The following is a 17,148-nucleotide window of genomic DNA, read 5'->3' on the forward strand; positions in this document are numbered from 1 at the left end:
CATTAAACCCTTTTGGAAATTCAAGTTCGATGTTTAAGGGACTAGTTAGTTTTGTTATCTTGTGTTAATTTTGCTGAAAAAAAGAAAAATACTTGTTTTAGTTGTGCATTTGGGGTGGAAAGAGCTACCACCTATGAAGTATGAAGCTACTCTCATAAATTGGATACTAGTTATGCCCTAATGTGAGAAGGAGCTATCTTATGGGATGAGTGAAAGCTACTACCCAAGTAGAAAGAGCTACCACCTCGAAAGTGATAAAGCTACCTTAGCGGCCGCTTTGGAAAGGGCTAACTTAGAGGATTTGTGAAGCTATTACCATCTCTTTATTTTGTGTTGTTTGTAGATAAATAAGTCCCTTATACCTATAATTTTGAGGAGTATAAGTTGGGTTGGCTTGAGTGAGTTTACACACATTTATAAGATTTTGGGTTTGTCGTCCTTTCTGATTCGAGTTATTAGCTAGGGCATTGATTTTTCGTATTTGGTGTTGAAATTTCCCTTACTTATAGAATGCTTCCCTTGCATGCTTTGGTGAACCTAAGGCCAAGCACTTTCAAAAGCCAAGCACTTTCAATATTCCTTCTTCTATGCTTTAATGTTTTATTTTTTTGTTGAGGATAATCAAAAGCTTACGTGTGGGGGATTTGATAAGTGTGATAAGTGCTTGAGTAAACATATTTTTATATATGTTTTACATTCATTGAGCATCGTTTTTACCATGGTTTATGTCTCATATTGTGTATTTGGTGTTCTTTTATGCATATAGGTTGTGAATGCCTTGAAGAGTAAAAAGGAAGCAAAGATAGGCTATAAAAACACAATGTTGGGAGTTCTTGTTCAATTCAAGGACAAAGACACGAGAGGAGTTCATAAACGTGGAGATGTGTACCAACTTCCAAGAAGATTCAAGTCAATTTACTAGTTGGAAGGGCACAAAGGCAGCCACATCTTCATGTTCCTTCTCTTTGTGAAGATTGCAAGAACTCTCAAAGATACGTCGATGAAGAAATGTTTTATAGCCTACAACATGGACGTGTGCCCGGACATGTGGCCTCAAGAGAAGAGTGTTTGGACCGCGGTTTGTGAAAAGTAATGTAGCAAATTTACTGTAACAATGTCACTGTAGCAGTACTGTAGCAGAATTAATATCCACGAGCCCACTTCAAAATTTCTGCAGCCCACGCGGCCGCGTGGAAAATCCACACGGGCGCGTGGTGGCGCGTGAAAGAAGCAGTCTAAGGACTATAAATAGTCATTTTGCCATATTCTTTCTCATCTTTTGTGCCGCTCTTGAGGGGTGAGATGGCTAGGGTTTGGAAAGGAGGTCTTTGCGGCTTTGGAGGCGCTTCGTCACCAACTTTGATCGATTCCTCCTCCATCGTAGCATCAAGGAAGCCACCGGTGAACATAGCTTCGGAGTGGGTCCTTCAATACGTCGAACCTCTCCATCAAAGCCATCAGTTCATATATAAGGGGGTTTATTTCTATGGTTTTAATGTACTTTCATTCATTGATTGTGTGTTTTGTATGTTGCTCCATGGAGAGCTAAAACCCTAGAGGGTATTTGGGCTTGTGAACCCTAGGATTCTCATCTTTTGTGGATTTTCTTAGTGTTTCTATTTAATCCGAGTTTGATTAAGTTTTAATCTTGTATTCTCATTGCTTACTTGTTTAATTAATCCTTGTGGTTGGTTGGATTTGCATGATTTGTTACTTTGATGTGAGAGAGGTCTCCATTAGTGTTAGAACTTTAATGTTAAAAAGGGTTGAGAGGGTGAGTCGTGAGATAGTGGAGTGTCCCCTCTCCCTTCTGATTGAGTGTATTCTATCTCCGTTCACTAAGCTCTATGCAACCATATTTGGTATGAGGCGTTAGATTGAGAGATTTCTCCGCCGGGACCTTGTAGGGGTTTAGGATCCTTCGCCGGGAATTAGGGTTGGATCAATCATTAGGAATCGGATACACCTCTTGGAATCCCTAGAGTGCTTTGCAGTCATATGTGGTGTGAGGTGTTGAGATTGAGCGATTTTTTCACCGGGACCTCGTAGGGAACTAGTATCGGTGATCGGGAGGCCGGATCCGATTATATTTGGATTTCCATGACTTAACTTACTCATCATAGAAACACTTTGCTTATTCGGTACCTAATACCTGAATCCTAAGGGAGCATTGTCCGAATATCCCACTTTTACTGATTGAGATCTCCATCCATTTAACCCTTGCATATTCGTCTCCGGTATTTCATTTCTTCTCACATTAGATCACCACACCTTTCCATTTATCATTAGGTTCGAAAGCAGAGAAGAAGTTAGTACTAGTAGCCCTGTTCCCTTTGGATTCGACTACCCACTCACCTGGGTAATTATTACTTCGACACCCGTGCACTTGCGGTTTACACGCATATTCGGACATGTGTCAAGTATTTGGCGCCATTGCCGGGGAACAGGATACTAGGAACGCTAGGACTTTGTTGCTCTAGCCATTTATCTTTTTCATTTTATTTTTCTATTCCACACTTTCTTTATCTTCGATCTTTCTCATTGGTTTTTATTTTGTTTTCATCATTTTCACTCTATCGTCTTCCACCATTCTATTTTGTTTTATTTTGTCTTATTTACTTTTTCTTGCATGGAACTTGAATGATGATTTATCCAGTTGTAGATTTATATTTTAGGGTTGATTCTCTCACTAGAAAAATTGATCAATTTATAAATGTTCATCAACAACACAATCCATATCGCATCAACTATCATCCAAATCAAAGGAGCTACTCAAACCTCTTGTGGGATATTGATGGACAACAATGGGAAGCACCTCAACAAGAACTTCAATGGGATGAGAAAGTTGAAGAAGATGTACTTCGGTTGGAAAGAGTGTTACCAAGATTTATTGAAGCAACCGATGCCCGTTTCCAAAATATTGAGGCCACATTAAGTTGTCACGATGTCTCCATCAAAAACATTGACCATCAATTAGGAGAGATCTTGGACATGCTTGCTAAGGAAAAAGAAGAATTTGAACAAGCAAGGCAAGTTTCTCCGGGACATGATGTGGCCATGAGAACAATTGAAGAAGCTGGGCAAATTGAGTACATTGGTGTAGAAAATGAAATGCAAGAAGTTGAATATCATTTTAAGATTTTGGATTGTGTGACTGAAGATTGTGCTTGTGAGCGAGAAAAGTTTCAAGGGGATTTGCTACTATCATGCTCCTCTCAAGTTGAAAATACACAAGAAGAAGCAAACCCCAAGGTAATGGAACAAGCATTTCTCTTTGGGATTGATCAACTCTTACAATGCAAGAAAGAGACTTTGGGAAGGGAAGAAGATGTGGGTAGGAGATTGAAGCCATCCAATGACCCACCTATGCTAAGCTTGGACAATTCCCAACAAAAATTGTTTCCTTGGAGGCCAAAAGCTAGATGGTTGGACTCTTCAATTAATATTCCACCCCGACAACTAGATTCTTAGTTTAAAGGAAGTAGCTATGCAATGTCTAATAGGGAGGAACACGCTCTTTTCAAGCCTCCATAAGGTAAGGTAGAGGTACGTCAAGCCTAGTGACGTAAAACAAGCGCTTCTTGGGAGGCAACCCAAGTTTTTAATTGTCTTCTAGCTTAAATTTTTATTTTTTACAATAATAAATTCATGAGTTGGTGTTTTGATGAATTTTTGTTGGTGTTGAAGTTTTCCTAGAAAATTTTGGTGATTTAAATTGATTTTCATGTATGTGGCATGGTTTAGTGTGTAATTCATGTTTATAGTTGAAGAATTAGTGTTAATTTGAAGTTTGGAGCCTTGCGTGGACTGTCTGCAGAAATTTTGCAGCTCATGTGGTCGCGTGAAATTTCCACACGGCCGTGTACAGTACCCACACGGGTGTGTGGAATTTCGACACCCCCATGTGGCTTATAAGAATATGAGGGGTCACTTTTCATTATCTTCATCACTTACACTCTTCATGTCCCACTTCTCCATCTTATAGAATCCGAACTTTCGAGCACAAAACTAAGTTTCTTCAACTCATTTGAGATTTAAAAGTGTTTTGCCGGCATTTGCATTAAGTTTCCTTCACTAATTTGCGCCGGTAAGCTTCATCTTCTCCCATTTTCTCCATGCTCTTATTTTGCCAATCAATGAATTTTTATTGGTTTATAAGTGTTGTTTTTCATGGAAAATTTTGTAGAAACAGTTTAGAATGCATGGATCAAAAATTTTTGGAAGCGTTGGAGCCCAATCATGGCTTCTTGGCCATGGTTGGGCGCCCACACGGGCGCATGGCCGGCCCACGTGCCCGCGTGGGCTGGCTAGCCGCGCTGTAGAGCATCCACGCTGTCGTATGGCCTTGCTACCAGGCCAAGCGGCGCGCCCACACGGGCGCACGGCTAGCACACGCGCCCATGCGAGCGCACATCTAGCACACGCACCCGCGTGGGCCGGCCAGCCACGAGGGCTGGCACCACGCGCTCGTGTGGCACCCTGGCTGAGACCAGAACGCGCCCACCCGGGTGCGTGGCTTCTCCACACACCAGCGTGGGCTGGAAAAGTACCTAATAAGGCCAGAAAAGTGCTTGGCTTGCCCTCCACGCCCGTGTGGAGCCCTGTACTCATCAAATTCATTCTTAACTGACTTCTTTTGAAGCTTTATTTGCAGGTATGACACCAAGGACCGAAAAACGTGTTTCGAAATGCTTTGATTTCATACGGTTCACCTTGGATAAGAACATTCTTTTGGGACACCGGCAACACCAGAAGACGACGTTGATGCTTGAGGCGTCCCACTCATGATTCTTTAGTCTTTCTTTAATTTTGTTTTCATTTTTAGTTTTTCTTTATTTTATCTTTTTTCGACTTTTTAGTTAACATTGTTTTTTTATTTTGTTTGTGCGAGTTTATGCTTCATGTGTTTACTTATAAGAACTCGGACATTTTTTATCTATTTTGTTGAGCTTTACTGAACCCCTTGTCTACGTGCAGATGGCCTTAAGAGTGATGTTGATGGTCTTTTAGTCATAGACATGATCATGTGCTGTGTCGCATGGTCGTGTGAGCTTCACAACCTATACAACAAGCCCATGAGTTTGACTTCACCAAACGATTAATGAGGAGTTCAGTGGAGTATTGTTTTAATTGCATTCCCACACACATTATGCTTCCATTGTTATTATTTTTATTGTGCTTGCATGTGTACATTGAGAACAATGTACATCTTAAGTGTCTGGGAGGGTTCACCTTATACATGACTTTTACTTGTGTTTTCATGAGTATGCTCTTGTTGCCAATGAAGGTTCACCTTAGGGTTAAGAGTTTAATTCTTAGTTTTTGGAGGTTATAAACATGGATTTTATCATGCTCTAGTTTTCATCAAATTTTATTGAATATTTTTGTCCGATTGCTCTTTGTGCACTTTGCTCACTCATTAGACCTATGAAGACTCCAGTTCATTATCTTTGGGACTTTAGTGTGCTAGTTTTTATTTTAAAAAAAATCAGAGGAAAATCAGAAAAAAATCAGAAAAATTTGGAAAAAAAAAGAATTGGAAATTGTTTGTTGTTTGTACATAGGGGGTGGAAAGAGCTACCACCCATGATGTATGTAGCTACTCTCATAAGTCGGATACTTGTTATGCCCTAATGAGAGAAAGAGCTATCTCATGGGATGTGTGAAAGCTACCATCCTTGGTAGAAACAGCTACCACCTCGAAAGTGTGAAAGCCACTCGGGAGACATCTTGGGAAAAGGGCTACCTTAGAGGTTGTGTGAAGCTACTACCTATTCTTTCTGTTTATAAATAAGTCCCATGTTAATAAGAACTTGGTGGTGGACATAGTCTTGACATGAGTTGAGTTTTTCACACACACACGCATTCGGATTTTATAACATTCATTTTTGATTGGATTGTTTGCTAGAGCATTGATTGTTTTGTCTAGTGTTTTGACTTTCTCCATGAATGTAGAATTTTATTCTTGTACTCTTTTGGTGAACCTAAGGCCAAGCACTTCTCTTTTCTTTCCATGAGTTTAATGTTTAATTTTGCTTAAGGACAAGCAAAGACTTAAGTGTGGGGGAGTTTGATAAGTGCTTGAGTAGACATATTTTTATATATGTTTGACATGCATGGAGCATCGTTTTTACCATGGTTTATGTCTCATATTGTGTATTTGGTGTTCTTTTATGCATATAGGTTGTGAATGCCTTGAAGAGTAAAAAGGAAGCAAAGATAGGCTATAAAGACACAATGTTGGGAGTTCTTGTTCAATTCAAGGACCAAGACACGAGAGGAGTTCATAAACGTGGAGATGTGTGCCAACTTCCAAGAAGATTCAAGTCAATTTACTAGTTGGAAGGGCACAAAGGCAGCCACATCTTCATGTTCCTTCTCTCTGTGAAGATTACAAGACCTCTCAAAGATACGTCGATGAAGAAAAGTTTTATAGCCTACCACATGGACGTGTGCATGGACATGTGACAGACGTGGTCTAAGGCCTATAAATAGCCGTTTTGCCCTATTTTTTCTCATTTTTTGTGCGGCTCTTGAGGGGTGATATGGTTAGGGTTTGGAGAGGAGGTCTTTGCAGCTTTGGAGGCACTTCGTCACCAACTTTGATCGATTCCTCCTCCGTCGTAGCATCAAGGAAGCCACCGGTGAACCTAGCTTCGGAGTGGGTCCTTCAAGACGTCGAAGCTCTCCATCAAGGCCATCAGTTCATATATAAGGGGGTTTATTTCTATGGTTTTGATGTACTTTCATTCATTGATGGTGTGTTTTGTATGTTGCTCCATGGAGAGCTAAACCCCTAGATGGTATTTGGGTTTGTGAACCCTAGGATTCTCATCTTTTGTGGATTTGCTTAGTGTTTCTATTTAATCCTAGTTTGATTAAGTTTTAATCTTGTATTATCATTGCTTGCTTGTTTAATTAATCCTTGTGGTTGATTGGATTCGCATGATTTGTTACTTTGATGTGAGATAGGTCTCCATTAGAGTTAGAACATCAAGGTTAAAGAGTGTTGAGAGGGTGAGTCATGAGATAGTGGAGTGTCCCCTCTCCCTTCTGATTGAGTGTATTCTATCTCCGTTCCCTAAGCTCTATGCAACCATATTTGGTGTGAGGTGTGAGATTGAGAGAATTCTCCACCGGGACCTTGTAGGGGGTTAGGATCCTTCGCCGGGAATTAGGGTTGGATCAATCTTTAGGAATCGGATACACCTCTTGGAATCCCTAGAGTGCTTTGCAGTCATATGTGGTGTGAGGTGCTGAGATTGAGCGATTTTTCCACCGGGACCTCGTAGGGGACTAGTATCGGTGATCGGGAGGCCGGATCTGATTATATTTGGATTTCCACAACTTAACTTACTCAGCATAGAAACACTTTGCTTATTCGGTACCTAATACCTGAATCCTAGGGGGAGCATTGCCCAAATATCCCACTTTTACTGATTGAGATCTCGATCTATTTAACCCTTGCATATTCGTCTCCGGTATTCATTTCTTCGCACATTAGATCACCACACCTTTCCATTTATCATTAGGTTAGAAAGCAGATAAGAAGTTAGTACTAGTAACCCTGTTCCCTGTGGATTCGACTACCCACTCACCGGGGTAATTATTACTTCGATACCCGTGCACTTGTGGTTTACACGCATATTTGGACACGTGTCAAAGTGCCTGTGTATTAATAATACGAAGTATTCTTTTCTTACGATGAGTATTACTTTTCTCGGATTTTATCGCTAATACATGTGTTTTTGTGTTATTTTGTGCATGTAGGGTTGTGGAGCCAAATGTAAAGGAAGAAATCCAAAGTAGATTTCGTTGCACTTTCTTGATGGAATCTTGTAGTGAAAAAACGTGAAGACACAAGTTGTGCTTGAAAATACGTGAATGTGTGCCAACCTCCATGTGCTTAAGCAATTACATGGTTTGGAGGGGTACAAGGCAGTTTTATTTGCGTATTCCGACTTTTACAATGCTAGCAAGATCTTCATCAATGTTATCCCTTATTGAAGAAGCGACGCGATCTACGGCATAGACGTGTGCTCGTTTATGTTGCCTCGATGAAAAGTGTGGATTTTGGAGCATTTTAGCCAGAGTACTGGAGCATGAACTGCAGCAAATCACTGCAGTAATGTACTGTAGCAATTACTGCTCAAAGGCCACAGAAAATTAGATTCCTACAGATTCAAATGGCGTGTGAAAATTCCACACACTCGTGCGGATTCCCGATTCCAGCCATTTATAAAGCTGCGACTTGCACCGATTCTGTGGAATCCTCTTTTCCATTTTAGCTCAATCTTTTCCCCAACTTTGGAGAGGCTTGTGGCTAGGGTTTAGAGGGGCTTTGCCATGGTTTTTAGAGTTGTTCTATGGCCAATGATACTGTGTTCCTTTGGAAGAGAGTTGTTGGGGGAGCTTTCGTTGGCACTAATCCAGTGAGGTGTGCGCTAGGCTTGACAAGGGAACCTTTGAAGAGGACGAGGCTACTCTACAAGACCATCGGCACGAATACCAAGGGGGTTTTATTCATGGATTACATCTCTTTACTTTTGGCTTCATTGTTGATTGTATTTTACTCCATGGAGAGCTAAACCATTAGTGAGTTCTTGGACTTGTAAACCCTAGGATGATATTATTTCTTTGACCTTCTATTATGCATTTCTTAATTGATGTTTTTAATTAAGGTCCAATTTTGAATGCTTATTGTATTGATTTCTCCGATAGAGTGACACTAGGGTTGAGAGTTTACATTGGTAGTCCTTGTGAGTGAGTGATAAGTGCTTGTGTGTTAAGAATGCGAAGTATTCTTTACTTATGTTGAGCATTACTTTTATCAGGTTTTAGCGCTAATACTTCTGCATTTGTGTTACTTTCATGCATATAGGGTTGTGAAGCCGAATGTTAAAGAAATAAGCAAATGTAGATCATGAACGCTTACAATTGGAGGAAATCTTAAGAAGAATCAACCTCGAAGACATAAGTCTGGTTCAAGATGTGAGAATGTGTGCCAGCCTTCTTGTATTCAAGCTAGCACAATATTTTAGAGTGGCACAAAAGCAGTCACATTCGAGTATCCTGATTTGAACATTGATAGCAAGAGCTTGACCGATGAGGTCGTTTATTAAAGAAGCAAAATGATCTACATCATAAATGTGTGCCCGTTTACGTTACTTCAATGAAAACATGGATTCAGGAGTGTTTCGGGCTAGTACTGTAATAGAGTACTATTATTGTAGCAGATATTGTTCACAGTAGGCCGAGAAATTGAATTTCTAAGAATCTACACGAGCGTGTGGAAATTCCCCACGCTTCTGTGAAAAATCCACAGGGGCGTATGGATGCCCGATTCCAGCCATTTAAAAGCCGATTTTCAGCCTATTTGAGGATTCTTTTCTCCATCTTTTCCCCAACTTTCATGAGGGTGGTGGCTAGGGTTTTCAGAGGTATTGGCAAGGGTTTTGGAGAGGTTCTATGACTTGGACATCACACTCCAATTGGAAGAAGGCTATTGGGGAAGCTTTCGTCGGCACCGATCCGGCGAGGTGTGCCCTAGGCCGGACAAGAGGACCATTGGAGGAGACGAGACAACTCCATAACACCATTGACACAACTACCGAGGGGGTTTTTCTATGGATTACTTGTTTTTACATTTGATTTCATTATTGATTGTAGCTAGCTCCATGGAGAGCTAAACCCTCTAGTGGGTACTTGGATTTATGAACCCTATGATGTATTTGTTTCATTAAATTTTTTATTATGCTTTATTTAATTGATGTTTAAATAGAGTTCCAATCTTGAATATTTGATTGATTGAATACTCCATTAGAGTGAAACTAGGGTTGAGAGTTCACCTTGGTAATCCTTGTGAGTGAGTGACACACTATGAGAGTTAGACAAAACTAGATTGGAGATGGTTAAGAGGGTGAATCACGGGGTAGTGAAGCATCCCCTTTCCCCTTTGACGTGATTTATCCTACCTCCATTTCATTGAGTTCTATGCGGTCATAGTAGAGTGAACGGGCTAAGGGATGACCTTCCACTGGGGCTTAGTTGCAAAGGCAACATAGTCAATCTTTAAAGGGTTAGGTCTACATCAAGAAAGAGGATTTATCACTTGGAAACCCTTGAACTCCATGCAATTCTATACAAGTGTTAGTTGTTGAGTTTGTTCAATTTCTTTACCAGGACATCGTATAGAGTTAGTCACGGTTGACCTTAGATTTGGGACCATGTATTGAATGATTTTTCACGACTCATTAATGCATTAATTAAGAAGCATAATAGTTGGTTATGCACTTGAAATGATTGTCCTAGGTGGAACAATATCTGAATACCCCATTTATATTGATTGTCTTATCTCTCATTTTCTTGTACTTCTCTTTCTTGTTTCTTTTATTCTTCTTTATGCTACATCTTATCAACACAATCATTGTTCATTTTCACTTGGTTAAGTAGCAATTTGAGTATTCTTATTCCCTACTCCCTGTGGATACGATACCCCATTCACCTGGGATTATTATTTTGACAAACCCGTGCACTTGTGGGGGTGCTTGTCAAGTCATGAAAATAAAGAGAATGCCGTATGGCTTCGGCCAAGTGGCATGTGAGCTTATCATCTCCAACCCTCAGTATGAACTCCCCACCATCCATGTTGATTAATGTCTTGGAAGTATACAAGAATGGCCTCTCAAGTATCAAAGGAACATCTACATCCTCGTCAACATCCAGCACTTCAAAGTCTACATGAAATATGTACTTGTCCACCTTGACAAGCACATCTTCAATGATACCCCTCGGATGTCTCATCGTTCGGTCTGCCAATTGTAATGTCATCCGAGTTGGCCTAGGCTCTTCCAAACCTAACTTCTTGAAGAAAGTATATGGCATGACGTTGATACTAACCCAGAGTCAGCCAATGCCATTTCTTCACACATATCACCAAGGTTGCACGAAATGATAAGCTTCCGGGTTCTTTCTTCTTGTTCGGCATATTCTTTTGCAACATCATCGAGCCAGATGCATCTAAGATCACTGATGCACTTTCCTCCAACTTTCTCTTGTTGGTCAATAAATCTTTCAAGAATTTAGCATACCGAGGCATTTGAGACAATGCCTCCACAAAAGGAATGTTGATGTGCAATTGCTTAAATAAACCCAGAAACTTATTGTATTATTCATCATCTTGGTTGCTCTTCAACCTAGAGGGATAAGTAATTCTTGGCTTGTTGGATGGGGTTACCACCTCCTTCTCCTTGCTTGCTTCCCATCTCAACCTCTACGACCTCCGTTTTTTCAACATTGGTCTTCTCACATGGAAACTTATCTTTAACCTCACGACCACTTCTCGAAGTGATCGCCTTCACATGTTCTTGTTGGTTGGTCTCGGTATTTCTCGACAAGCTTCCTTGTGGTCTCTCCGATAGAGACTTCACAATTTTCCCCACTTGATTTTCTATATTGTGCAATGACGCGATGTGGTTGCAAAGTGTAGCCTCAACCGATTGGAATCGTGTATCCGATTATTGCACAAATCGAGTCAAGGCCTTCTCTAGATCGGTCATCTGGGTTTCCAAACCTGAAAATTGATTCTCCATGTCTAGGGGCTTGTTGTTGTTGAAAACTCGGTGGTCCGGTGACCTTTTGTTGTCCTTGATTGTTCTATGAGAAATTAGGGTTGTTCCTCCAACTCGAATTGTAGGTATTGCTATAAGGATTGTTTTGGTTTCTCATTGGATTACCCATATAATCAACTTGCTCAACAGAGGGTGCACCACCAATGGATATCGGGCAATCGGAGGGGTATGTCCTCCACCTCATCTTGTACAAGTAGTCACGGCTACCGCTCTATTAGAAGTTAGAAGGTCTAATTTCTTACTCAATGATTCCACTTGGGCCGCCAAGGAAGTGACCGCATCTATTTCATGGAGTCCGGCCATTTTCTTCTTTTCCCGCTCATTCCATTGATAACTATTCATGGCCATGTCTTCCACTAACTATCGGGCTTCTTCGGGGGTCTTACTCCCCATTGTACATCCTGCGGTAGCATCTAGCAATTGCCCTGTACTCGGATTTAACCCATTATAGAAAGTCTAAATAATCATCCATTCGGGAAATCAGTGTTGTGGGTACCTCCGCAAAAGATCCTTGAAGCGCTCACATGTCTCAAACAATGATTCTAATTCCATCTGCACAAACGTCGATAACTCATTTTGAAGCTTCGCCGACTTCCCTTGAGGAAAGTATCTTGCAAGGAAAGCTTCGACCATCACATTCCAAGTCGTGATGGATGCTTTTGGCAAGGAATGAAGCCACTGCTTGGCTTTTCCCTTGAGAGAGAATGGGAAAGCCCTCAATCTAATAGCATCATCTGATACACCGTTAATCTTAAGCACGTCCAAACTTCCAAGAAGTTCTCTATATGGCTGTTTAGATCCTCATTGGCCAAACCATTGAACTGCACTGACTGCTGAATCATTTGGATGAATGCTGCCTTCAGCTCAAAGTTTAGAGCTGTAATTGGGGGTTGCACAATACTCGATTGTATGCGAAAAACTGAGAGTCTAGCATAATCAGAAAGTGTTCCTATTGCTCATTCTGTTCTGCCATATTATATGACCCTTGAGCTTCTACTTCAGCTCGGATTGACTGTTCTGGTACAGGTTATTTCCCCCATCTTCTAAGTGTTCGCTCAAGCTCAGGATCTCCTTCCACAATTTGTGAAGGGTTTCCTCGGGTTATAACCTGGAGCTGCAACCAAAAAGAAAAGAAAAATCATAACGATGATAGAATAAAAAAAGTGAAATAGAATGAATGATGAATAGCTAAGAAGTAAAGTGCAAAGTATCTCTAAATGCCTACTCCCCAGTTAACCTTTCTCCCTTCTCTTTTTTTGACAATTCTTGATTTTACTTGTTAAAACTGGTGGATTTTGCTTCGTTTCTACAATAGAGGGGGAATGCATGCTTAGGAAAAAGTTAGAGTAGATTTAATGATGTATTTGTGAGTTTTTAGCATACGGCCGTGCTTTTTTTACACCCCGTGGATCCATACGGGCTTGTGGAAATTCCACACGACCTTGTGAATTTCTACAGCGTTAACCTGTGAGCATTCTTGATCGAATTTATTTTCAAATCTTTGTAGGAATGGCCCCCCGGTCGAAGAAGCAAGCTGACAAGTATCCGTGGGAGAATTTCCCTGAGTCAAGTCATGTGGACTTCGCTATTCCCCAACCATCAGGCTCATTTTGAGCTTCTATCAAAGCTAAGGATTGGTCAGACTTAATTTCCAGACATGAGCATTCTCAGGGAAGTTCATTTAGTAGAGGATATGGTAGATGAGATTAAGGGGATGCTATGGGTATTTGGAGGTGTCTCTTGTCTATCCGAGAGCCAGTTATTCATCAGCTGGCTTTGGAGATACTTTCATCCTTTGAGTTTGACCGATAATACTCGAGATTTGACAGTGTCAATGTTATGTAGTTCAGAGCAGTCGACCATCATTACAGTATGAGTGTTACACAGTTTTCCATTTATGTGTGCTTGTATGATGAGGTTTACACTTATACAGAGGAGTATGATCCATTGCCCACAAATTATCCAGGTAGTCTGATGCCCCAGAGAGCATATAGGACACGTTACGGGGAGGGGTAATATGAGCTAGGAGTGTCTAAGGCTACTTGCTTTTCTCAGCCATTATATAGATTTATCCATGCCATTCTTAGCAGATCAATGAACGGGCGTGGTGATAACACAGGGGTACTGAGTAGATATACCTGTACTCCACGGTGCCGATTGATCTGGGGCACATTCTGGTTGAGTACATGTGCCACCAGAGTCAGTACATTAGAGCAGGAGTCATTTTCTCAGGCATGTACATCATGAAACTAGTCTTCGTTATGGTTCTCCTGGAGGCGATTCACGGGACCTAGAAAGCGAGCATACCTGCTACTTTGTACATAGAGACACTGCGACTGATGGGGATGATTCGCAGGGCTAGGTCTGGACTTTATGACTTTGTTACACTAGCTCCAGAGATAGCCGAGGGTAAGGGTGATGACGTCGAGGCTTCTCAGCCTACCCCCGAGCATTAGGTGACACCGATCTTGACCGAGGCACCCTTTCTGGTAGAGGAGCCACCACCAGTACACCTGTTTCCACCATCCTAAGCCTATGATTGATTTGAGAGGCTCGAGAGTGCGGTGGGGGTGTTACGGACAGAGATTTCGGAGGTCCAAGCTACATAAGCCATGTAGTACACAGAGTTTATGGCACGTTTTGACATATTACAGTAAATTCTTGAGCGAGACGTTGCCTCATCATTTGTTCTGTGACCACGGACTCCTCTAGCTCATCCAGCATCACCATTACCTGATCCACTTGCACCTTTTGATTATTCAGCACTAGCAGAGCCGACACCTGGTGACGCCGACATTTGATGCATTCTTTATTTTCTTGTTACTTTACTTTATTTTGTATTGTTGTGAGACTTACACTACTCAGAAATGATTTTCCTTCTTAGTATGTCTTTTATTTTCATTTCATTGTTTCGAGTTGTATTCATTTCTCTATCTTTTATATAGTCGAGTTGTTTTTTTTTATTGAGCTTCACTGAACCCTGATTGTGTATGCGTGCAGATGGTCTTGTCAATATGGGAATTGAGAACTAGTCATGGACACGACCAATGTGCTTTTGCACTTGGTCGTGTGTGCTTCATAACCCATTGAAACATCACTCTCAAGGATTTAGCTCCATCAAATGCAACACTAGTACTCAGGGGAGTATTGTTTTGATTGCTTCTCCCATATATATTCTTGATTGATATACATTATTAGTGAGCTTGCATGGTACATTGGAGGCAATGTACAACTTAAATGTTGTTGGGGGGGGGGAGTTTCATAGTGCACATGTCTTTTATATTAGTTTTGATTGATATACATGCTCACATAGCCAATGGTGGTCCACCTTAGTTGCAATGATAGTATTCTTGAGTTTTAGGAGAATTTTTAACATTGAATGTTCTCATGCTCTAGTTTTTACTTGTATTTCTAGGAATTTTTGCCCGATTGACACTTGTTGCACTACTCTCTCAATAAACTCTTTTGGAAACTCAAGTTTGATGTTAAAGGAACTAGTTATAGTTGTTTCTTTTGTCAATTAAAAAAAAAAGTAAAAAAAAGGAAAAGAAAGAACAAAATAGTTTTATTGTTTAGTTGTGCTTGTTAGGTGGAAAGAGTTACCCCCTATGAAGTATGAAGCTACTCTCATAAGTTGGATACTAGTTATGCCCTAATGAGACAAAGAGCTATCTCATTGGATGAGTGAAAGCTACCACCCCGGTAGAAAGAGCTACCACCTCGAAAGTGTGAAAGCCATCTTAGCGGCAGGTTTGGAAAGGGCTATCGTAGAGGATGTGTGAAGCTACTACCTTCTTTTATTTTATTTTTGTTACTTTATGTAGATAAATAAGTCTCTTTTACTTAGAACTTTGAGGAGTATACTTTGGGTTGACTTGAGTAAGTTCGCACACACTTACACGATTTCGGGTTATTGTCCTTTTTGATTCAAGTTTTTAGGTAGAGCATTAATTTTTCGTATTTAGTGTTGGAAGTTCCCTTATTTGTAGAATGCTTTCTTTACATACTTTGGTGAACCTAAGGCCACACACTTCTAATATTTCCTTCTTCTATTCTTCAATATTTTATTTTTGCTTGAGGACAAGCAAAACCTTAAGTGTGGGGGAGTTTGATAAGTGCTTGTGTGTTAAGAATGTGAAGTATTCTTTCCTTATGTTGAACATTACTTTTATCAGGTTTTAGCGCTAATACTTGTGCATTTGTGTTACTTTCATGCATATATGGTTGTGAAGAAGAATGTTAAAGAAAGAAGGCAATGTAGATCGTGAACACACACAATTGGAGGAAATCTTAAAAAGAATCAAACGTGAAGATATAGGTCGGGTTCAAGATGCGAGCACGTGTGCCAACCTCCTTGTATTCAAGCTAGCACAATGTTTTGGAGGGCACAAAGGTAGTCATATTCGAGTATCCCGATTTGTGCATTGATAGCAAGAGCTTCACCAATAAGGCGGTTTATTGAAGAAACAAAATGATCTATGATGTAAACGTGTGCCCATTTATATTACCTCGATGAAAACATTGATTCAGGAGTGTTTTGGGCCGGTACCGTAGTAGTTGACTGTTACTATAGCATATACTGTTCACAGTAGGCCGAGAAACTGAATTTCAGAGAATCCACACGGGCGTGTGGAAATTCCCCATGCCCGTGCAAAAAATCCACAGGGGCATGGGGATGCCCGATTTTAGGATTCTTTTCTCCATCTTTTCTTAACTTTCAAGAGGGTGGCGGCTAGCTCTTTGAGAAGTATTGGCAAGGGTTTTGGAGAGTTTCTACGGCTTCGACATCGCGGTCCACTTGGAAGAAAGTTATTAGGGGAGCTTTTGTCGGCACGGATCCGGCGAGGTGTGCCCTAGGCCTGACAAGGGGACCATTGGAGGAGATAAGACCACTCCATAAGACCATCAACACGACAACCGAGGTGGTTTTTCTATGGATTACTTGTTTTTACATTCGATTTCATTGGTTATTGTAACTAGCTCCATGGAGAGCTAAACCCCCTCGTGGGTACTTAGATTTGTGAACCTTGGGATGTATTCGTCTCATTAAACCTTTTATTATGCTTTCTTTAATTGATGTCTAAATTGAGTTACAATCTTGAATGTTTGATTGACTGAATGATCCCTTAGAGTGACAATGGGGTTGAGAGTTCACCTTGGTAATCCTTTTTAGTGAGTGACACATCACGAGAGTTAGACAAAGCTAGATTGGAGAGGGTTGAGAAGGTTAGTCGAGAGATAGCGGAGCGTCCCCTTTCCCCTTCGACGTGATTTATCCTACCTTCATTTCCATGAGTTCTATGAGGTCATAGTAGAGTGAATGGGCTAAGGGATGACCTTCCGCTGGGGCTTAGTTGCAAAGGTAACAGAGTGAAGCGTTGAAGTGATTTTAGCACCTAGGGCTTAATTGTGACTAGGGACCTCTCACCTGGACCAAAGGGTTATGTCTACATCTAGAAAGAGGGTTCATCACTTGGAATCCCTAGAACTCCATACAATTCTATACAAGTGCGAGTTG

The sequence above is a fragment of the Dioscorea cayenensis genome, chromosome 6, assembly GCF_009730915.1.
Source record: "Dioscorea cayenensis subsp. rotundata cultivar TDr96_F1 chromosome 6, TDr96_F1_v2_PseudoChromosome.rev07_lg8_w22 25.fasta, whole genome shotgun sequence".
Taxonomy (NCBI): Eukaryota; Viridiplantae; Streptophyta; class Magnoliopsida; order Dioscoreales; family Dioscoreaceae; genus Dioscorea; species Dioscorea cayenensis.